Raw genomic sequence first — 22869 nt, 5'->3', positions numbered from 1 at the left:
GATCTGGTCTGTTTGGTAGTTTGATGTGCGGTACTACTGAGAAGTCCAACAGTGTGGTGTACCACGGTTGGCGAGCCAACGTTGGTGCTATGAGTATTAGTTTGAGTTTGTTTTGACTGAGTTTGTTGACCAGGAAAGGAATGAGCGGGAGAGGGGGAAAAGCGTAAGCAAATATCCCTGACCAGCTGATCCACAGAGCATTGCCCTTGGACTGAGGGTGTGGGTACCTGGACGCGAAGTTTTGGCATTTTGCGTTTTGTTTTGTTGCAAACAGATCTATGTTTGGTGTCCCCCAGCGGTAGAAGTAATCTTGTAGAATCTGGGGATGTATTTCCCACTTGTGAGTTTGCTGGTGATCTCGACTGAGATTGTCGGCTAACTGATTGTGAATGCCTGGTATATATTGTGCTATCAGGCGAATGTTGTTGCGAATTGCCCAATGCCAAATCTTTTGTGCTAGGAGACACAGTTGTGACGAGTGTGTCCCCCCCGTTTGTTTAGATAATACATTGTTGTCATATTGTCTGTCTTGACAAGAATGTGTTTGTGGACTAGAAGGGGCTGAAAGGCTTTTAGTGCTAGAAAGACTGCTAGCAGTTCTAAGTGATTTATGTGAAGTTGTTTTTGTTGACTGTCCCACTGACCTTGTATGCTGTGATTGTTGAGGTGTGCTCCCCACCCAATCATGGAGGCATCTGTTGTGATAATGACGTGAGGCACTGGGTCTTGAAAAGGACGCCCTTTGTTTAAATTTACAGGGTTCCACCATTGAAGCGAAGAGTGTGTTTGGCGGTCTATCAACACTAGATCTTTGAGTTCACCCTGTGCCTGCGTCCACTGTCTTGCTAGGCACTGTTGTAAGGGCCGCATGTGTAGTCTTGCATTTGGGACAATATCTATGCATGAGGACATCATGCCTAGTAGTTTCATCACAAACCTGACCGTGTATTGTTGGTTTGGCTGCATGCTTGATCTTATATTTTGAAACGATTGAACTCTTTGTGGACTTGCAGTGGCAATTGCTTTTTGTATGTTGAGTGTGGCTCCCAAGTATTGCTGTATTTGGGATGGTTGTAAATGCGATTGTTTGTAATTTATAGAAAACCCTAGTTTGTGTAGAGTATCTATTACATATTGCGTGTGAATTTGACATTGTTGTTGAGTGTTGGCTTTTATTAGCCAATCGTCTAGATACGGGAATATGTGCATGTGATGTCTCCTTATATGAGCTGCTACTATAGCTAGGCATTTTGTAAATACCCTGGGTGCTGTTGTTATTCCGAAGGGCAACACTTTGAATTGGTAATGTTTGCCTTGTATTACAAACCTGAGGTATTTCCTGTGAGATGGATGAATGGGTATGTGAAAATACGCATCTTTTAAATCCAGTGTTGCCATGTATTCCCCTTGTTTTAGTAAGGGAACTACGTCCTGTAGTGTTACCATGTGGAAATTATCTGCTTTGATGAAGAGATTTAACGTTCTGAGATTTAGAATAGGCCTTAACGTTTTGTCTTTCTTTGGAATAAGGAAATATAGGGAGTAAACCCCTGTTCCTTTCTGGTGATAAGGTACCAGTTCTATGGCTTGTTTTGCTAGTAGTGCTTGGACCTCAATTTGTAATAGGTCTAAGTGTTGTATTGACATTTTGTGCGTTCTTGGGGGAACATCTGGAGGGAATGTTGTGAACTCTATGCAGTAACCATGTTGGATAATTGATAGAACCCATGTGTCCGTGGTAAGGTGTGCCCAATTGTTGTGGTATTTTGTTAATCTCCCCCCCACTGGTGATGTGTGTTGGGGAAGTGTGACATTGAAGTCACTGCTTGCTACTAGGGGTTTGCTTGGCAGGCTGAAATTTCCCTCTTCCTCTTGGGAACTGTGCTCTGTAGGAACCACAAAACCCCCCTCTCTGGTACTGAGACTGGTAAGTGGGTTTTGTTTGGGAAGTGGATGGTTCTGAGGGTTGGTGTCTAAACCCTCCCCTAAACTGTGGTTTCCTAAATGTTCCCCTGTATTGTGAGGAGTAGAGCGCGCCCATGGCTTTGGCCGTGTCCGTGTCCTTTTTCATTTTTTCTATTGCGGTGTCCACCTCCGGCCTGAATAGCTGGTGTTGATTGAATGGCATATTCAATACCGCCTTCTGTATCTCTGGTTTAAAACCAGAACTTCGCAGCCATGCATGCCTTCTAATGGTGACTGCTGTATTGACAGTCCGTGCCGCTATACCAGCAGAGTCTAGTGCAGAGCGGATCTGGTTGTTTGAGATGGCATTGTCCCTCTTCCACCACTTCTACCAACACTAGATCTTGGAGTTGACCCTGTGCAAGTGTCCATTGTTTTGCTAGGCACTGTTGTAAGGGCCGCATGTGTAATCTTGTGTTTGAGACAATGGCTATGCATGAAGACATCATGCCTAGAAGTTTCATTACAAACCTCACTTGGTAGTGTTAGTTTGGCTGTATGTTCAATGTTATATTTTGGAACGCGTGCACCCTTTGTGGACTTGGAGTTGCAACTGCTTTTTGTGTGTTGAGTGTTGCTCCCAAGTATTGGTGTATTTGGGATGGCTGCAGATGTGATTTTTGGTAATTTATAGAAAACCCTAGTTTGTGTAGAGTTTCTATAACGTATTGCGTGTGAAGAAGACACTGTTGTTGAGTGCTGGTTTTTATTAGCCAGTCATTTAAGTACGGGAATACATGCATGTGCTGTCTCCTTATGTGAGCAGCTACTACTGCAAGACATTTTGTGAATACCCTTGGGGCTGTTGATATCCCGAACGGTAACACTTTGAATTGGTAGTGTACGCCGTGTATTACAAACCTTAAGTATTTTCTGTGGGAAGGATGTATGGGTATGTGAAAGTAGGCATCCTTGAGATCTAATGTTGACATGTAGTCCTCCTTCAATTTGAGTAAGGGAACCACGTCTTGAAGTGTTACCATGTGGAAGTGATCCGATTTGATGAAGAGATTCAGTGTTCTGAGGTCTAATATGGGTCTTAACGTTTTGTCTTTCTTTGGAATTAGGAAATATAGTGAGTAGACGCCTGTCCCTTTTTGATGGTTGGGTACTAACTCTATTGCTTGTTTTTGTAATAATGCTTGGACTTCTAGTTGTAACAGCTGTAAGTGTTGTTTGGACATGTTGTGTGCTCTTGGGGGCACATCTGGCGGTAAATTTATGAATTCTATGCAATAACCATGTTGGATAAGGGCAAGGACCCATGCGTCCATAGTTATATGTGTCCAGTTTTTGTAGTATGCAGTAAGTCTCCCCCCACTGGTGTTAAGTGTTGGGGTTTTGTGACATTGAAGTCACTGTTTGGTTTGACTTGTTTTAGAGGTTTGGAATTTTTCCCTTGCTCTTGGGAACTGTCCACCCCTATATGAGCCTCGAAACCCTCCTCTCTGGTATTGTCCCTGATAGTTGGGTCTGGTTTGCGAGGTGGAAGGTTCTGGTGCTTGCATACAAAACCCCCCTCTAAATTGTGGTTTTCTAAATGTGCCTCTGCTTTGTGGGGAGTAGAGCGTGCCCATGGCTTTGGCCGTGTCTGTGTCCTTTTTTAATTTTTCAATTGCTGTGTCCACTTCCGGCCCAAACAATTATTCCTGGTTGAAAGGCATGTTTAACACAGCTTGTTGGATTTCTGGCTTGAATCCTGAGCTTCGTAACCATGCATGCCTGCGAATGGTTACTGCAGTGTTGACTGTTCGTGCTGCTGTGTCTGCCGAGTCTAATGCGGACCTTATTTGGTTGTTGGATATTGCTTGTCCTTCCTCAACAACCTGTTGGGCATGTTTCTGGTGTCCTTTGGGCAAGTGCTGTATAATGTGTTGCATCTCGTCCCAGTGTGCCCTGTCATAGCGAGCCAGTAGGGCTTGCGAGTTTGCGATCCGCCATTGATTGGCTGCCTGTGCTGCCACCCGTTTGCCCACTGCATCAAACTTCCTACTCTCCTTGTCAGGTGGTGGAGCGTCTCCTGATGATTGAGAGTTTGCCCTCTTTCTTGCTGCCCCTACAACTACCGAGTCTGGCGTAAGTTGTTGTGTTATAAACACAGGGTCCGTTGGGAGAGGTTTGTATTTTTTCTCCACCCTAGGTGTGATAGCCCTTCCTTTCACTAGCTCCTGGAAGACCGGTTTTGCATGCTTGAGCATGCCTGGGAGCATTGGCAGACTCTGGTAGGAAGTGTGGGTGGACGCCAGGTGTTGAATAGGAAATCATCCTCTATTGGCTCTGAATGCATTGCTACATTGTGGAATGTAGCTGCCCTTGATAGTACCTGCGTATATGCAGTACTGTCCTCTGGAGGTGACAGCCTTGTTGGGTAACAATCTGGGCTGTTGTCTGATACCGGAGCATCATATAAGCCCCATGCATCCGGATCATCCTGTGTCATCCCTGTATGGTTCGGTGACTGCATTGAGGGTGTTGTTGCCGGGGACAGCTGTGGTGAATGCAGTGGAGAAGGTTGTGGCGAAAACCTTGGTGGTGGTGTTTTATCTCTTGCCACCTTTGCCTTTGGCTGCATTTCTGACTGATGAAATGCCAGCTTTCTTTTAGTTTTAATTGGAAGAAGAGTTTGTATTTTCCCAGTCTCTTTCTGGATATGCAACCTCCTTTGGGTATGGTCTGGTTCCCCCATACCTACCTCCTGCTCAAATCTGTGTTTTTGCATATGGCTGGAAAGTCCTTTCTCTTCCGTGTAAGAGCTTCTTTTCGGCTCCGAAGCCGCTTTTTTCGGTACCGAAGCTTCCGAGAAACTCTTTTTCGGTTCCGACGTAACTTTTCTCACCTTGGGTGAGTCGAACTCTCGGTGCCGAGATCGTTCGGAGCCTGAATCTCGACCGGAGTCGGATGTCTTCGGCAGTTCTTTGGCCTTTTTCGGTACCGATGTTTGGTCACCACCTTTTCGATGGGTTAAGCCATGGCCGGCTGGCGGTGGCATCCCCTTGGCCTTTACGATCTTTGTGTGAGTCTTGGACGGGGCAGCTTTACTCACTGTTTTCTGCGTCATCGCGGGTCGCTCACTTTCGGAATCATCTGAGTCCGTTCCCAGGATGGAAATTCTTTCCTCCTCTTCGACGTCGAGTTGTTCCCTCGGTGTCGACGCCATTTGTAGTCTTCTGGCTCTTCGATCGCGTAGGTTTTTTTTTCGATCGAAATGCCCGACAGGCCTCACAAGTATCCTTTCTGTGTTCTGGTGATAGACACAGATTACAAACCAAGTGTTGGTCTGTATAAGGATACTTCGAATGGCACGTCGGACAGAAGCCGGTCCATTAGTTTCGTCGATGGACGCGGTCGGGCCGGCCAGGCCCTGCTGAAGAGCAGAAGCCCCGAAGGGCCGCCGGAGCGCTTCTACTATCGGTGTCGATAGGCTAACACTAAACCGGTACAAGCCCGAACAATACCGTAGAATTTTCGATATTTAGCTAACTTTCCCGATTCGAAATACGAAGCGAAGAGAAACACGTCCGAACCCGAGGGCGGAAAGAAAACAATCTAAGATGGATTCGACGCCCATGCGCAATGGAGCCGAAAGGGAGGAGTACCTCGGTCTCGTGACTCGAAAAGACTTCTTCGAAGAAAAACAACTTGTAACACTCCGAGCCCAACACTAGATGGCAGGATAATGCACAGCATGTGTACCTGCAGCTACACATGCCACCGAACATATATATATATATATATATATATATAGAAAATGTCACTAAACAATAAACAAATCTTTTCCACTTATTTGAATAGCAATGTCTAGTGGTAGGTTTCCTAGCTTGTTTTATGACCTCCATACATTCATGTGTAAGGTCTAAGTGTCCGAAATCTAGGACTTCAGGAGACAGATTGCTAGATTCAGCGATGCTGGATTTGGGTGTCTGATCTGTTGTTTGTGTTGCGTTAACAGATCTGGTATGTTTGGTAGTTTGACATGAGGCACTACTGAGAGGTCTAGTAGTGTTGTGTACCAAGGTTGTCTTGCCCATGTTGGTGCTATTAGTATGAGTTTGAGTTTGTTTTGACTCAACTTGTTTACTAGATATGGAAGGAGTGGGAGAGGGGGAAAAGCGTAAGCAAATATCCCTGACCAACTCATCCATAACGCATTGCCCTGAGACGGATCTTGTGGGTACCTGGATGCGAAGTTTTGGCATTTTGCGTTTTCCTTTGTTGCAAATAGATCTATTTGTGTTGTTCCCCAACTCTGGAAGTAAGTATTCAGTATTTGGGGGTGAATCTCCCATTCGTGGATCTGTTGGTAATCCGAGAGAGATTGTCTGCTAACTGATTCTGAATTCCTGGAATAAATTGTGCTATTAGGCGAATGTGGTTGTGAATCGCCCAATGCCATATTCTCTGTGCCAGGAGACACAACTGTGTTGAGTGTGTCCCTCCCTGTTTGTTTAGGTAATACATCGTTGTCATGTTGTCTGTTTTGACAAGAATGTGTTTGTGGCTTATTATGGGTTGAAATGCTTTCAGCGCTAGAAATACTGCCAATAGTTCTAAGTGATTTATGTGAAAATGTTTTTGGTGAGTGTCCCATTGTCCTTGGATGCTGTATTGATTGAGGTGGGCTCCCCACCCTATCATGGAGGCATCTGTCGTTATTACATATTGTGGCACTGGGTCTTGGAAAGGCCGCCCTTTGTTTAAATTTATACTGTTCCACCATTGAAGCGAGGTGTATGTTTGGCGGTCTACCAACACCAGATCTAGAAGTTGACCCTGTGCCTGTGACCACTGTGATGCTAGGCACTGTTGTAAGGGCCGCATGTGCAACCTTGCGTTTGGGACAATGGCTATGCATGAGGACATCATGCCTAGGAGTTTCATCACCATTTTGACTTGTATTTTGTGTTTTGGATACATGGCCTGTATTACATTGTGAAATGCCTGAACCCTTTGTGGACTTGGAGTGGCAATCCCTTTTGCTGTGTTGATTGTCGCCCCTGAGTATTGCTGTGTTGGACACGGCAGAAGGTGTGACTTTGTGTAGTTGATTGAGAAACCTAGTTTGTGGAGGGTTTCTATGACATACTTTGTGTGTTGTGAACACTTTTCTAGCGTGTTGGTTTTGATTAACCAATCGTCTAGGTAAGGGAACACATGTATTTGCTGCCTTCTGATATGTGCAGCTACGACTGCCAGGCACTTTGTAAAAACTCTTGTCGCAGTTGTTATTCTGAATGGCAACACCTTGAATTGGTAATGTATCCCTTGGAATACAAACCTTAAGTACTTTCTGTGTGAAGGATGTATTGGTATATGGAAATATGCATCCTTTAGGTCTAGTGTTGTCATGTAGTCTTGTTGTTTGAGTAGTGGGATTACGTCTTGTAATGTCACCATGTGAAAGTGATCTGATTTGATGTAGGTATTTAATGTTCGGAGATCTAATATAGGTCTCAGACTCTTGTCTTTTTTGGGTATGAGAAAGTACAGAGAGTAAACTCCTGTTCCTTTCTGGTGTTTTGGTACTAATTCTATTGCTTCTTTTAGTAGCAATGCCTGAACTTCTAGTCCTAGAAGATCTATATGTTGTTTTGACATATTGTGTGTTTTCGGTGGGACGTTTGGAGGGAATTTGAGAAATTCTATGCAATAACCATGCTGGATAATTGCTAGTACCCAAGTGTCTGTTGTTATCTCCTCCCAATGTTTGTAAAATTGGCTTAGTCTCCCCCCCACAGGTGTTATGTGTTGGGGATGTGTGACTTGGAAGTCACTGTTTGTTTTGAGGGGTTTTGGGGCTTTGGAACTTCCCTCTATTTTTTGGGAATTGTCCCCCTCTATATTGCCCCCGAAAACTTCCCCGCTGATATTGGCTTTGATAAGTGGGCCTTGCTTGTGAGGTTGTGGCCTCTGTAGGTTGACCTCGAAACACTCCCCTAAATTGTGTTTTGCGAAATGTGCCTCTGCTTTGTGGGGAGTAGAGTACGCCCATGGCTTTTGCGGTATCAGTATCTTTTTGGAGTTTTTCAATAGCAGTGTTGACTTCCGGCCCAAACAACTGCTGTTCATTAAAGGGCATATTCAGCACGGCTTGTTGTATTTCCGGCTTGAATCCTGACGTACGCAACCATGCGTGTCTCCTTATCGTTATTGCAGTATTTACTGTCCTTGCAGCCGTATCTGCTGCGTCCATTGATGACCGTATCTGATTATTGGAGATACTTTGTCCTTCTTCTACCACTTGTTGTGCCCTTTTCTGGAACTCTTTGGGTAAGTGTTCTATGAAATGCTGCATTTCGTCCCAATGAGCTCTATCGTATCTTGCCAAAAGTGCTTGTGAATTGGCAATACGCCATTGGTTTGCTGCTTGTGCTGCAACTCTTTTACCTGCAGCATCGAATTTGCGACTCTCCTTGTCTGGAGGTAGTGCCTCTCCCGAGGTATGAGAGTTTGCTCTCTTGCGAGCTGCCCCAACAACCACAGAATCTGGTGTTAATTGCTGCGTAATATAAACAGGGTCTGTTGGTGGTGGCTTGTACTTCTTCTCCACCCTTGGAGTTATGGCTCTGCCTTTTACAGGATCCTGAAATATTTGTTTGGAATGTTTTAGCATTCCTGGGAGCATAGGTAAGCTTTGGTATTGGCTATGAGTGGAGGAGAGTGTATTAAACAAAAAGTCATCCTCAATTGGTTCTGAATGCAAGGTGACGTTATGAAACGCAGCTGCCCTTGAGACCACCTGCGTGTAGGATGTACTGTCTTCAGGTGGCGACGGCCTCGCAGGGTAACAGTCTGGGCTGTTATCTGATACAGGAGCATCATAAAGGTCCCATGCATCAGTTTCATCTTGACTCATTGCAGTATGAGTCGGGGATTGCATCAGTGGTGGAGTGGCTACCGGTGATGTGTGCATTGATGGTGGTGGAGTTGTTTGTCTTGCCACCTTTGCCTGTGGCTGCTTGTCCTTTTCTTGAAAGGCAAGTCTTCTTTTCATCCTAATTGGGGGAAGAGTGCTTATCTTCCCTGTGTCTTTTTGAATGTGGAGCCTACTTTGAGTGTAGTCTGGCTCAACAGATTCAAGTTCCTCTCCGAACTTATGTCCTTGCATCTGGGAGGACAATCCCTGTTCCTCTGTGTAGGAACCTGTTTTCGGTTCCGAGGCTGGATGTTTCGGAATCGAAATCTTTTCGGTCACCTTTTTGGGCTCTGAGGAAACCTTCTTTATTTTCGGCGTCGTGGTGTCTCGGTGCCGAACCATTTCGGTGCCACTGTCTCGGTGCCGAATCTGCTCGGAGCCGCTGTCTCGGGTCCGAGATTGTTGTGTGGCGGTATCTCGACCGGAGTCGGACGACTTCGCCACATGCATGCCCTTTTTCGGTGCCGATGATCGGTCACCTATTTTTCGGGTTAAGCCATGGCCTGTTGGCGGTGGCGTCCCCTGGGCTTTAGTTGTCTTCTCGTGAGTTTTATGTTTCGACGTCTTACTCACGGTTTTTGGCGTTTCTTCGGGATCGAGCTCATCCGAGTACGATTCCTGGATGGAGAAGGTTTCTTCTTCCTCCTCGAAACGCCCTTGCCTGTCGGCGCCGACGCCATCTGCAGTCTTCTCGCTCTTCGGTCTCTTAATGTCTTCCTCGACCGAAACGCTCGACAGGCTTCACAGGTATCCTCCTTGTGCTCTGGAGACAGACACGAGTTACAGACCAGATGCTGATCTGTATATGGATACTTGTTATAACATTTTGGGCAGAAGCGGAATGGGGTCCGTTCCATCAGTCTTGAAGAGACACGTGGCTGGGCCGACCAGGCCCCGACGGGGGGATCGAAAAAACCCTGAAGGGTCACTGAAGCTCTTCAAAAGTCTGTGTCGATCTGTTGTAACTAACCCGATACCGAACGCAAACTATACCGACAAATTTTCCAAGATTCTAACTAACTTTCCGACCCGAAACACGGAGTGAAAAGGAACACGTCCGAACCCGATGGCGGAAAAAAAACAATCTAAGATGGAGTCGACTCCCATGCGCAATGGAGCCGAAATGGGAGGAGTCCCTCGATCTCGTGACTCGAAAAGACTTCTTCGAAGAAAAACAACTTGTAACACTCCGAGCCCAACACCAGATGGCGGGATGTGCACAGCATGTGTATCTGCAGCTACACATGCCATCGAACATATATATATATATATATTTTTTAATCCACCTAGCTTTAGATTAGTATATCTATAAGTATAACTATAAATTCGAAATTTCTATGGTTTTGTGTAGCTAAAACATGAACCTAACTATAAAGTCCCTGTAAACTTTGTTTGTTTTCAATTAATTTCTTTGGTTATTTTAATGTAAAGTAATTCCGTGTTTTGATAACCGATGGATATCCACCAGCATGACAGCACATTAAGTGTGTATGTATTATCCCTTATAAGATGATGCCCACACACTATGTTGATACATACACTGCATACATTGAATACATTGTAATACATAAATACCATACGTAAATACAACCACTGCATGGCAAGGGTTGACTGCGAATGTCTGCCGCCAACCCTCCCCTCCCCTGAATGCAGCCAACTCCATGCTGCCAATGGCGTTTGCCTGTGCGAAGCGAGAGTATGATGTGTGATAGCAGGTCTGCAAAGTTGTTCTCTGTTCCTGGAAGGTATTCTGCCAAAAGGTGAATGTTGTGATGAAGAGCCCACTTCCATATGGTTTGAGACAAGTGTGATTGTTGTGAAGACTGTCCCCCCCGTTTCTGTAGGTAATACCTGGCTGTCATACTGTCCGTCAGGACTAGAACAACCTTCTGAGACAGGTGAGGAAGGAAAGCTTTCACTGCTAAGTAGACCACTTGAAGCTCTAGGTAGCTGATGTGGAGATATTGATGCATGGAATCCCAAAGACCTTGTACTGTTAGGTCTTGTAGGTGAGCACCCCAATCCGTTTGTGATGCATCTGTGGTGAGAGTGATGTGGGGAACACAGTCCAGAAAAGGCAGCCTATTCAACAGCTTGTTGGTGTTTCACCGTTGCAGAGAATAATGAGTGTGGCAGTCTTTCATCACTAGGGGCCATATGTACGAGCACATTTTCCCATAGACGCAAAATGGGTAAAACCCTTTGCTACATCTGGCCCTAGATCTCCTAATTGACCCTGTAACTGAGACCAATGACGAGCGACTCATTGCTGTAAGGGACACATGTGTAGCCTTGCCTGGGGACCTATACCAATGCAGGACACAATCCTTCCTAGCAGACGCATAACTGTCCTCACTGTGAGTGTCTGGTTTGTTTGGAACTGGGTTAAGGGTGCCTGAAAGTGCAGAATACGAGTGGCATTGGGGTAGACTAATCCTGTGTGTTTAGGATTGCTCCCATATAAGGTTGAACCTGTAGAGGTTGGCGGTGAGGCTAGGGGATATTGTTAGTAAACCCTAGGCTGTGAAGTAGACCTATTGTCATCTGAGTCTTTTGTTGTTACTGTTGATATGTACTGGCTTTGATAAGCCAATCATCTAGACAGGGGAATACATTAACATTTTGTCTTCGCAGATGTGCTGCGACCACCGCCAGGCATTTTGTGAACACTCACTGTAGTCACCCTGAATGGAAGAACTTTGAACTGATAGTACTTGCCTGCTATCACAAATCTTAAGTATTTGCGGTGAGCAGGGTATATTGGTGTGTGCAAGTTAGCGTCCTTTAGGTCTATTGTTGCCATAAAGTCGTCCTGTTGAAGAAGCGGAATGACATCTTGTAAGGTGACCATATGTAAGTTTTCTGATAGGGTGCACTTGTTTAGAGGCCTGAGGTTAAGGCCCTCATTATGAACATAGCGGTAAACACCGTTGCCTGCTGTGACGACGGTGAACAGAAGACCACCATGGGCAGTGAAAAGAAACCCACCACATAAGGATGCCAAAGACAGAAACGTAAAAACATTCTGCTACATCCAGCCACCGCCAGGGCCCTTGATGGCAGAAAGGCTGCACACCCCACCCTGCCACAACCAAGCACTCAAATCCTCTGCCCCAAATAATGATGCACAAATCACAGCAGCGGATAGTGGATGTTGAATGACCATTGGCGGTACGGACCGCCACGGCCAGCAAGTGGACCCAACAGCAAGAAATGCACACATTGGAAGTTTGAAATCCACACACCTGACACACATTCACGCTATAAAATATTCACATCCACATCCCACAATCCTTTACATCACCAACAGGACAACTGAGACTGACAACACAACACGCAGACAGTGAACGCAACATCACACAAGTCACACACCTAACCACACAACAGCACCCTCACCAATATCCACACAACACACCACCCACAACACACACCATGGCACCCCCTAGGCACCCAAATTTCACAGATAGGGAGATAAGAACAACGGTGGACAAAATAGTTAAGGTTGAGCCACAAATCTTCGAAGCACAGGTCCAGCACACACCCATCGCCAGGAAGATGGAGTTATGGCAGACAACTGTAAACAAGGTCAACGCAGAGGGAAACCATCCACGCACAAAGGACGACATCCGCAAGAGATGGAACGACCTGCGCAGGAAGGTGAGGTCGATGGTATCCAGGCACAACATTGCGGTCTAGAAGACTGAGAGAGGATCCCCACCTACACCTCCGAATACAACGACTGGGAGGAAAAGGTACTGGCCATCCTGCACCCTGAGGGCCTCACTTAACTCACTGGAGGAATGGACTCAGGTAAGTCATCTACAATAACTCCATATCCACCACACCTGTAATGCATGCACCACCCCACCCCTCCAACTACCACCAGGACCACTACTCTACCCAGGCCACAATCATTATATCCAGTCACCCTGCATGCCCAAAAACCCACCAACAGCCCCACATCCCTCCCCCTGTGCATAGCCACCTACCCCTGCAAGGAATCACAATGGCACTATACCACCCACAATGCACCTCTACATCCCGTGCAAAATGCAATGGCAATCCCACAATAGCTCCCTACATGGCCCAATAGGGGAATAAACAGCACAAAATAGGGCAGAGTTGTGCATCCTTGTTCGAATTAGTACATGTAACATACATGTCCATTCCCCCCAAAGGCACTACCACCCATGCCACCCTGACGGAAAGGCCAAGGAGTGCCAGCGCCCCATATGGAGACAGAGGCCCCACTCAGGACACTGGAGAGGTAAGTGTGGACGGTGAGGAATACCATGGCCCGTCACACAGTCCTGGACTGTCACCCTCCAGCAGCCCCATCCAGGAGACCACTGACACCCTTACCACCCAGCCACCAACAACAGCTCTGGCAAAACGACCCCACACCAGTGTCTCCAGGCCACAGACTGGTGGAACACAAGTACAGAGGCCAGAGTCTCCACCTACTAACAGGCAAGATGACAATGGCTCCAGTGCAAGTGGGCCTGCCAGACCTGTGCAGGGGACACAAGCACAGGGGACCAGGCCCAGTGGGAGGGTATCAGTGGCCCAGAGGGAAGGCCAAAGGATGGATGCTGCAGCCCAGGAGGTGACCTCTGTGGTCCTGGGAGCATACCACCATATACAAGACAGGATGGGCCAGATCCTGGCCACCCTGGAACAGAGTCAAAGGCTGCAGGTAGCTCAACATCAAGAGATCATGGAGCAGTGGAAACAACTGAATGCCACCATGGCCACTATTGCAGGGGTGCTGCAGCACCACTACCTAAACCAGCCTGAGATCCCCACAAACCTGAAAGCCCCACCACTGCCCAGGACACAGACCAGCCCTCAACATCAACAGCAGCAACTGGACTGGTGGCATTGGCAGAGAACACACAGGAGACCAGCACCCCTACCCGTGCAGCCCAGCACCAGACACTCAAAAGGTCCCTCAGATGCAGATATGGCACAGGAACACCTGCCAATACCAGGGCCGCCACTAAGGAGTGACTCCGACATGGACTGTCTCCCAAGTTTGCCACTGTGGCACCATTCTTACCCGCCAATAGCAAAATAACTTGCAAGGGACAGATGGACCTATACCCACTGCCACCAATCGTTGAGCCCATGTACCTAGTATGGACCTGCACCATTAGCCCACTCTCTATCTCTGTAAAGCACACCAATGCATTTATGACACCAAATAAAACACATGTACACCAATTTGTGTGTCCCTGTCATAATATTGAATGAATTGTAAATGTGAATGCATTTGTCAGTCAATTCCAAAATCAGACCTTTATTGCAGGAATGGTACCCCACACACAACATTGTCAGGAGTAAACATAACTGTACACCATGTTTGTTTTCATGGCACATGCCACCTTATTCTTCAGGTAACAGTGCCAATGACTACAGACCCCACATCCCCATAATTAATAAGTCAGACAGACATTATGCAGTGCAGACAACATCATCAGTGAACAGTACCTCACAGTCACTGGAAGTATAGTTGGATCAGCTGGTTCCTGGAGTGGACATCTTCCCCCTCTTCATCCTCACCATCACTCTCATCCCCTCTCAGAGGAAGCAAGTCTGGATATACAGCACCCTCCTCCTCTAGTAGGGGGATAGCTTTCCTCACAGCCACGTTGTGCAGCATGCAGCAGGCCACCACTATTCTACACACCTTCTCAGGGCCATAGCACAGGGAACCCCCAGAGAGATGGAGGCAACGGAATCTAGCCTTCAGAAGACCTATAGTGCGCTCTATCACCCTCCTAGTGTGTTCATGGGCCTCATTGTAAGTCCTTTCTGCATCTGCCCTGGGATTCCTCACAGGTGTCAGGAGCCATTGCATGTTGGGGTAGGCAGAATCACCTGCAAAAGTGTTTGGAACAGGACTGTAACAAACTGCCATTACTTGCAGACAGCCTGGCTGTCAGCTACGTACTGATCCAGTGCCATACACACTCACCTATGAGCCATCCTCTGTCCCCTTGTAGTTGAGCCATCATGTGTTGTAGACTGCTGTTTCTCAGGACAAATGAATCATGGACTGATCCTGGAAACATGGCATTCACATGTGAAATGTACTGGTCTGCAATAATTGCATGTTAAGTGAGTGAAAGTTCTTCCTGTTTCTGTAAACCTGTTCATTTACTCTTGGGGGGATGAGCACTATGTGGGTGCCATCGATGGCACCTATCACATCGGGAATGTTAGCAAAGGCATATAAGTCAGACTTGATAGCAGGGAGTTCAGCCCTTTGGGGAAACATTACATATGTCTGCAGGTGTAGTACAAATGCATCCAGGAATTTGGACAGGATGAGGCTAAACACTGGCTGTGAGAACCCTGCACCCATGCCCACTGTCACCTGAAACGAGCGCGTAGCCAAGAAATGGAGTACAGAGAGCACTTGCACTTCAGTAGGGATGGCATGCTGATTCCGATTAGCCGGTCTCAGTAGAGGATCCAGTAATACACATAGCTCATTGACTGTTGTACGACTGAGTCTGTAGGTGACAACGATGTGACGTTCCACCATGGTATCCAAATCAAAAAGAGGTCTGTACACAGATGGGGCTCTCCCTCGCCACATGGGTCTTTACCTAGGTGGAGGAGAGAACATATATGAGGGACACACATACACATGCAAAACATGTTGTGTATGAATAACTGATGTACAATATGTAGGTTACACACACACAAGCGATGTATGATGTACAATTGTAGGGACATGTATGCAGTGATTAGTCTGGACTGTTGTGGGGAACAAACACTCAGGTAGGTATGCGACAATGTGCTGGGGTTCATAGGGCCTGAATGGGGCCTATGACCAGGAAATATCTACGTCATGCTAGCAAAATGGCAGCCTCCTGCCATCCAGATATGTAGGAGTGGAAGTGACCTAATTCTGCTGGCGGTTGTTGTCATGGTGTAAGGGGGTGTCCACCGCCGTGCATCCATTCATTGGTTAACATGGTTGTCAATGGGGAACCTGGGCCTATCATGCTCGCCATCGGCGGTGACAGTGCACACCGCCGCAGAGCGTACGCCATGTTGTCACCCCAGTTTCACTTGACTCCCGGATCCTGTGCATGGAAGTACTCCACTGAGTGAGCTGCTGTGTCCTGACTCTGGTTACTCAAATGGCACGAGTCACCAGGGAAAGGGCCCCGGCCTTCACCAAAGAGGAGCTGGAGAAGCAGGTGGACGGGGTCCTACCCCTGTATGCCAAGTTATATGGGCGACCAGAAGTGCAGGTGAGTAGGCGGATGGCGTGCATGAATGTGTGTGATGGTGGCGGATGCCTGTATGCATGTGTGGTCGGTATGTACCTGCACAGGCGTAGATTGTGTGGCATGTACTGTAAGTGAGGTGGTGAAATGATCTTGTGAAGTCTCCGTGCCATAGGGGACGTATAGTCACCGGTATCACATGGCCATATCCTGAACTCTGTTTTTCTTGTCTGTGTGTCCCATACAGGTCAGCGCCCATCAGAAGAGGTCACTCTGGAAGGCCATCGCCAGGGAGGTGCGGACTCTGGGGGTGTACAACCGGCAGAACTGCAGGAAGCGGTGGGAGGACCTGCGGCACTGGCCCAGGAAGAACTGTGAGGCCCAGCTAAGGAAGTCCTTTCAACGGGGAAGGGGTGCCCGTCGAACCCTGACCCCCCTAATTTGCTGCATTCTTGTGGTGGCATATCCAGATTTGGATGGGCGCTTGAAGGCTGCATAGCAGCCACAAGGGGGTGAGTACCAACACCATTTCATGCCTCTTTGACGGATGTCTGAGGGTGCTGTACTGTAGTATGTATGCTGTCTAGTGCCAGGAACTCTGACAGGTGTCTACCAGGAGTCCTGCCCCCATGGGCACTGAGATGAATAGGGGCAGGTCTGCAGTTCATCAGATCCTTGTGTCATGTGGGAGAAGAGTTGTATGCTAGGGTTGTGGCCACTAGTCAGTGGCATAGGCATGACTATAATTGTAGGTGCTGTGTGTAGGTGTGTCAGCTGGGTGGGAGTGTGTGTGTGTGTGTGTGTGTGTGTGCACCAAGTTTGTACATCCAGTCATGTATTTACAGATATCTCTCATGTTTTGTCTCCCCACCCCTTTACTCGTGTTGTCTGTATACATCAGCATCATCTGGCGAGGTAGCAGTGGCACTGGCGGGTGGGGATGCAGCGGCCCACGGTTCCAAGGAGGCAGAGTCTACTGACCCCAAGGGGACCAGTGGGTTGGCGGGCGAGGGGAGTACCACAGCGGAGGCTACTACCACTGGAGGTAGTGACTCTGATACCTCCTCTGATGGGAGCTCCCTGGTAGCGGCGGACCCTAGTGGGCCCACCCATTCTGTGTCATCTTCTGCCACCCCTGTACCATTACCGCCCTCCCAGTCGCTCCCCACCCAATTGCCCGTGCCCGCTCACCTGGAAGGGTGGGTGTCTCCGCCCCAGGCACCTCATCCCCTGCCCCAGTCAGCCCTGCTGTCCTCACGGAGGAGGCTATTGACCTCCTGAGGACCATCTCTGTAGGGCAGACAACCATTGTGAATGCCATCCAGGGGCTAGCATCCCAGATGCAGCAATGCATCGTTGGAAGGCATTCACGGTGCCATGTCCGGCCTACAGAGATCTTTTCAGGCTCTGGCCTCCTCTTTGACGGCAGCCAGTGTCCCTGGTCTTTCCATCCCCCCTCTAACCACCTCTGCCCCTTCCAGCACCCTGCTCCCTTCATCCATCCCAAGTACACACTCAGACAGCCATGCACACACCTCAACACACAAGAAGCACACACAAAAACACAAGCACCACACTTCCCACCACAGGCATACACACAGCCAACATACAAAGGCACACACAACAACATCCACTTTCCCCAGTGTGTCCACCTCTCCCGCCTCCCTGCCTGTCACTTCAACATGCTCACCCACAAGCACTGCACCCTCAGTCACTGTTGCTGGCCCCATTCTTGCAGTCACCACAACATCAGACATCCAGTCATCCAACCCAGACACCACACCTGCACTCACCACAACGACATTGACTGACACATACAGCACACTCACCAGACCTACAGACACCCAGACAACATCCATTTACACAGGCAGCCTGTCTTGTCCAACTGTATCCAGCCCCCTCCTCCCAAAACACTCAAACGTTCCCAGACACCCATCCAACACACATCCACCACAACCTAGCATACTGCACAGGCACCTGCATCCACGCCCAGCACACCTACACTAGTTACTAGCACTCCCTCTACCTCCACTCCCACACCTTCTTCCATGTCCACCCCAAATGCCCCTGAAAGCTTTTCCTGTCCCTTGTTGACCTTTTCGAACCCAGTGGCCCACCCTGTCTTGTCCGTAAACGTGCCCACCTCCTTGCCCTGTCCACTCCTTCCACGTCTAAGTCCGCCCCAGTTCGCCCTTTCCATTCCTGTGCCCCTTCCCCAGAGAGCAAGAAGTCCCGTGATGGCTCAGGTCCATCTGCCACCCCCAGGTCCAAGCCTGCTCCCCCACCTTCCAAGAGCAAACCCAAGCCCCCTCCACCTCACAAACGTAAGCCCAAGCTCCCCCTTTCAGACGTAAGTTGCCACCCCCTACCACTGTTCCCTGAGGTGCCTGGCTGCCCCATTGATGTCCCTTTATGGTGGAGTACCATGTCCACATGTGGGAGTCAAGTTCAGGCCATTAGGGCCCTTCAGCCTGTTACAGTTGGACTGGCCAATGGCCTTATTTTGACATTGCATTTTTAATTTATTCATTAAAGATTGTGGGCCCAGTGTTGCTGTTTGCACACTCTGGAGAGTTGGTTCATTGTTTCATTGTGAGGGTGTGGTGTGCACATATGTGTGCTTTAAGCAGGTTGTATTGGCCTTGTGTCGGGTAAGTACCTCTTGTTCTGGTGTGTATGGTTTGTGATGGTGTGAGGGGTTGGGGGGGTGTTGCTGAGTGTGTAATTGTGCCCTTTCTTCCCTTGTTTAGTAGGTTGCGGTACTTACCACTGTCGTCTTCATCGGCAGTCACGGTCGTGGAGGTATTTGGCAAGGAGCTGCACTGACATGTTTTTCAATTCGCTCTGCATGTCTGTTTCGGCGTGTTGTGTGTGCCTATGGTGAGTGTTTCCTTTTATTTGGTTTGTTTAAGCCAAGGAACTGAGAGCGGTCTTGTGCTTCATTATTTGTTGGGCGGGTGGGGCCTTTCTGTCAGCCTGTGGGCGGCCTCTTCTGTCGATGTCAGCACTCCTATGCTGGCGGTGTGTGATTTTCATGCTGAATGTTTCTCATGTGCTTCATTATTTGGCGGTCTGGACCGCCAGCCTGTTGGCGGTATTTACCGCCACCGACGGCGGTGCAGTTTTTCCCCCATGTTCATAATGACCACCTAAGATTGGTCTTAGAGAACCTTCCTTTTTGGGGATTAGGAAGTATATGGAGTATACCCCTGAGCCCTGCTGGTGAAGTGTAAAGAGTTCTAAGGCTCTTTTGAGGAGAAGGGCTTGGACTTCCTGCATGAGTAGTGTTTGATGTTCCTCGGATAATGTGTGGGTGCAAGGTGGAATGTTGGACGGTGTGGCAATGAGCTCCAGACAATAGCCATGATTGATAATGGCTAACACCCAATTGTCTGTAGTGATGTTATGCCAGACTGGGTGGAAAAATTGAAGTCTGCCCCTGACAGGTGTTATGTGGTTGGGTGCGTGGATGGGGTAGTCACAGTTTTGCGGAGGGTGGTGCTCCGCGAGTGGGGACACCCTTACCTCGACCTTTGTTATTGCTGCCTCTGCATGAACCTCTGTAATATCCCTTGGTGCAAGAGATCTCAGGATGTTCCTGTTGGGAGTTGGATGCCTCTGAAGAGGTGGACTTGTATGTATCGCTGTAGGATGGACAATGAAAAGTGCCCCTGGGAGTGGCAGTTTGTAAAGCTCCCATAGCTTTGGCCTTGTCTGTAACTTTTTTCATTTTTACTAAGGTAGAATCTACCTGTGGGCCAAAGAGATGTTCCTTCTTGATTGGCATGTTGAGAACAGCCAGTTGGACTTCCTGCTTAAAGCTGGAACACCTTAACCAAGCACATTGACTAATATTTATACCACAGGCTGCTGTATCTGCAGCGTCAAGGGCGCATCGAATAGAAGTGTTGGTGATGGTCTACCCCTCTGCAAAAAATGTTGGGACATTTTTGCATGTGTTCTTCAGGGAGGAGCGGGCAAGGAGGGCAAGGAAATTAGTGACACGCCAATGGTTGGCAGCCTGCACTGCAACCCTCTTTTCTGCAGCATCTATGCTCTTGCTTTCCTTTTCTGGGGATGGGGTATCCTCTGTATCCTTAGAATTGGCCCTTTTGTGAGCAGTAGTGGTTATGATTGATTCTGGTAGTACTTCGGTCCGAATAAACAAAGGGTCTAATGGAGCTGCCTTATATTTTTTATCTACCCTAGGGGTGACGATCCTGTCCTTAGCAGCGTCCTTAAAGATATTGGGCCTGATTACAACATTGGAGGAGGTGTTAATCCGTCCCAAATGTGATGGATATACCACCAGCTGTATTACGAGTTCCATAGGATATAATGGACTCGTAATACGGCTGGTGGTATATCCGTCACTTTACCGTCACTTTTGGGATGGATTAACACCTCCTCCAAAGTTGTAATCAGGCCCATTGTCTGCATGTCTGATCATTCCTGGTAACACTGTCAGGAATTCTGTGTCTCTCTGGGGAGAAGCTACAGAGTTGAATAAGAAAACCTGTTCAAAAGGTTCTTTGTGCAGCTCTACGTTGTGGAAGGTTGACCTGGTAGGAGGTTGCATCATCAGGAGGGGAAGGACGGGCTGGGTACAAGTCAGGATATTTTGGTGTAGTAGGATCTGTGTCATACGTATACCATGGGTCAGGATCCCCTAATGGCCCCCTAACCCACCAGTGTCCGACTGAGGTGACCTCTGAGGTGAAGTGTCTAGTGGATCATGTTGTGGCGACAATGGCTGAAGAGAATGTGGAGGGTTTGGGGTGGTGGAGGGGGAGGGAGTGTAGGAGGTGGATGATAGGCAGGGCTAGTGCCCTTGTCCTTTGCATTCTTCCTGTGACAAAGAAGGGACATCCAATGCCTCCTAAAATGGTAATTTCCTCTTTAGAAGTGGGGGAGAGGCAGGAGAGGCAATAATCTGAACAGGTCCCACTTGGATTTTCTGTTGGCGAATGTCCATCTTTTCCAGAATGGGCTCGACAGGGGAGGTGGAAGTAGATGATGGTCTAGAGTTTTTCAGCTTCGGAGATCTCAGTACCAAGAGTTTCAGTTTTGAGGACTGATGCTTGTTCGACACAGAGGGTGATGGGGTCGGCTGCAGGGTCAGCACCAATGGTTGGCCTCGGAGCCAAAATATGCTCTTGTCCAAAAGAGGTCGATGCCGAATGCTTGGCCTTGGAAGTAATCTACAGCTCCAGGCCAGAGGGCGGGGCATCTGAAACAGTTTTTGAATCTGACCATGGCCAGAAGGCAGTGGTGGTCCAGGGACCTCTAAAAGTGAGAGTGCTGGAGCTGTCAACTTTTTTTCGGCTTAGATGGAGGAGCAGGTGCTACAGTACTCATGAGTTGAGCGGATGGAACTTCCTGCATCTCCAGATCTCCCTCAATATCGGAACCAGAGCTGTCCTCGATCAAGGCCTCCTCTTCTTTGACAGTAGGTTCTTCTTGGGTATGTTCTTCGCTGAAGAGGGCCGTGAGTGCTGTCTGTGACCTTTTGCAACATTTCGAGCCAATGAGACCTAAGGTCCTCTAGGGTCTTCTGTAATCGAAACAACTTACAGGCGTCACAATCGGCCTCTTTGTGGTCAGGTGAAATGCACAAATTGCACACAAGATGTTGGGTACTGTGTGGGTATTTCGCCTGGCAACATAGGCAGAACCTACAGGGTGAGGGTTCGATCACCGAAACACATTTCGACAGGGTTGGTGATATGCCTAATGGAGGCTTGAACATGTGGTGCCCAGAAGGGTGCTCTGTAGAATGAATTCAAACCACCAAATTTTCTGAGAGGTGCAGATGCTTAGAAAGCGCAAACAAAACAATACCCTCAAGGGCAGTAAAGAACTGAAGAATCAAACCAACCGGAGTTGAAGCACGGAGTGAAGGCACACATGCCCAAATACAACAGTGGAGAGAAAACAATCTAACAATGGAGTCGATGCCCATGTGCACTAACACCGAGAGGAGTCACTCGACCTCGTGACTCGAAAGACTTTTTCAAAGAAAAACAATTTGTACAACTCTGAACCCAACACTAGATGGCAGGGGTATGGAGAGCATGTGCATCTACAGTCACACAAGCCATCAAACCAGATGTAGCAGGTGATGTCTTTTAAAAGAATTAATAAGACAAGGGTAGCAACCCATAAAGGTGCACACCCAAAAATAAACTCCAAAAAGTTCAACCCAATGGAGGAACGCACTAACATTTAGCGACATAAATGTTTTGACAAGGGGCACATGCACACAAACATGCACAGAAACAAATGAACATCCACGCTAACTACATATGGGTAATGCGCAACATGTACAATGACAAACACACGTACACACACATGCAGAGAAAGTAACATTTCACACAAGCAGACATATTTTCACACACATACACACTCTCAAGCGATGCACACACAGAAACAGAATATAGAGGTACACAAAGAAAGTCAAACTTACAAAGCAGGCTGGGGTAGCTAGCCAGACAGCCCATCAGCACCAAGTTGGGCTGAGGGAAGCATTCTCCCCCTGTGTCTTACACTGAACGTTTCCTGTCTTCTCTCATGCACTCATAATCAACTCTTGAAGCTATTTCTAGGACAGCTGGAGATGTCTGTGGTGATCTCAGGATTTTTAACCTTCTCATTCAGAGCTCGTATACATGATTCATAACACACCTCATGAACAGGGGTCTGTTACAATGAATATAACACAACTGCATCCACAATGTATGGACTGGT

General features: G+C 47.9%; 1 protein-coding gene across 7 annotated transcripts in view; it reads right to left on the bottom strand.

Moving 5' to 3' along the window:
* Positions 1-22869, bottom strand: part of DNMT3B (DNA methyltransferase 3 beta) — a 543013-nt gene that overhangs the window by 311753 nt on the left and 208391 nt on the right. The gene's annotated exons all lie outside the window — the stretch shown is intronic.

Source organism: Pleurodeles waltl, chromosome 7 (genome assembly GCF_031143425.1).
Source record: "Pleurodeles waltl isolate 20211129_DDA chromosome 7, aPleWal1.hap1.20221129, whole genome shotgun sequence".
In the NCBI taxonomy this organism is placed as follows: domain Eukaryota; kingdom Metazoa; phylum Chordata; class Amphibia; order Caudata; family Salamandridae; genus Pleurodeles; species Pleurodeles waltl.
The sequence above is the reverse complement of the archived record's forward strand: the minus strand, read 5'-3'. Positions and strand labels throughout refer to the sequence as shown.